Genomic DNA, 1,795 nt, shown 5'->3' on the forward strand with positions numbered 1-1,795 from the left:
AATTTCTTTGATAAGTTTCGGTAAATATTTTTTATATTTTTAGCAAATGGATATTAATGATTTTTATATTAAATTAAAGTGCACACTTTTAGCTACACGTAGAGTACTATATAGAGTTCCAAACCACCCCCGGCAATGTTAACAATGCCTGGCCTTAGGCATTATTCACATTGCCTAATCCGCCAACTTTTCTTTGCCATTTTTTGAACCTTTGCAGATTAATTTATAACTCAAATTTGGACTCTACGTGTAGATAAAAGAGTGCAATTTAATTTAATATAAGTTTCATAAAAATCTATTTGCAAAAAGTATACAAAATATTTGCCGAAACTTTTCAAAGAAATTGCAAAGATGCACAATTTACAGCATCGCATTCATTGCCATTTTATGAACCTTTGCAGAATTATTTATGATTTAAAAAGGTATTCTACACGTAGAGAAAAGAGTGCACTTTAATTTAATATAAGTTTCATTAAAATCTATTCACTTTTAGTATAAAAAATATTTACCAAAACTTTTCAAAGAATTAGCAAAGTTGTACAATTTACAGCATTGCAATCTCTAATATATATATATACCAAAAATAAAATAAAATAGAAAAATCGAATAATATACGTATTAATTATCAATATAATATAAAACGATTAATATTACATAAAAAAAAAAAAACATTCATCGCATTCCATTAAAAAATGAAAAAACAAAAAACAACAAAAAAGAAAAGAGTAAAGTAAACATAATTATTCTCCAACAAGAAAATAATCGAACAATCCACGACCATACTAAGTGTGAAGGTACAGTGGTGGGATAAAAGGTGAGGTTTAGATCCCTTTCTAAATAATTCAATAACAAACAAACAAAATAATAATAATAAATTCGATGAATAATTATCACGTATTGTATATACAACTTGAACGTAAATTCTACCAATATGAGAATGATAAAAAAAAGAAAAGAAAAGAAAAAAAATACAAATTAGACGTACGATAAAATGATCCAAAATTAGCATGTTTCATACCTCGCGTAAGAGAAGATTCGAATGAACATGATCTTGTCTCTGTCATTGAATAAAAAAAAATTAAAATTACTTAAATACTTAATTAACTTAACATATCATTATCATATGTGTTCAACACGCGTATAAACTTCTTCGAGTGGGTGGTGTGTGCTATCAGGTTGGGGGTGGTGGGGAAGGGAAAAGGGAGCAGAGAGGGGCCGAGAAGAAAAAAAAAAAAGAGAGAGAGAGAGAAATAAAACGAAGGACGAGGTCAAAAGGTTACGCGAGCGTTTACGTAATCTGTCGAAGCTGCCGTGTGGACCACGGGACGACGATTATGCACGTTGGATGCATCTGGATGCATTTTTTTGAAAAAAGAGAAAATGATTGTTTTACCATCGAGATTACATCATCGAGCTTATCTACCGATTGAAAAAGAGAGATTAGGGTTCGATAGTAATGAAATAAATTAGGATTAAAACTAAGATCAATCGAAATTGTAAAAGCGTTTGATGAAAATTTAAATATTTTGTATTAACGAGAAGGTATTACCAGGAACTTGGACATAAAAAAGAAGTAGAATTTAATTTAATTAAGTTGAACGTGTTTCGTCCCTTTATTGGGACTTTTTCAGCAACTTACTTAATCTTTATAGTTCAGCGTCTTTTTTCATTGAGTTGAGATACATTTTTATTTTTATTTTTTAATATTCAAAATACAAAATATCTAAACTTCGTTAAGTATTAGCTCGTTATAATTTTTTTTATTATATATATATATATATATATAATAATATAT

The sequence above is a fragment of the Polistes canadensis genome, unplaced genomic scaffold (genome assembly GCF_001313835.1).
Source record: "Polistes canadensis isolate GaletaPanama2010 unplaced genomic scaffold, ASM131383v1 scaffold_171, whole genome shotgun sequence".
In the NCBI taxonomy this organism is placed as follows: domain Eukaryota; kingdom Metazoa; phylum Arthropoda; class Insecta; order Hymenoptera; family Vespidae; genus Polistes; species Polistes canadensis.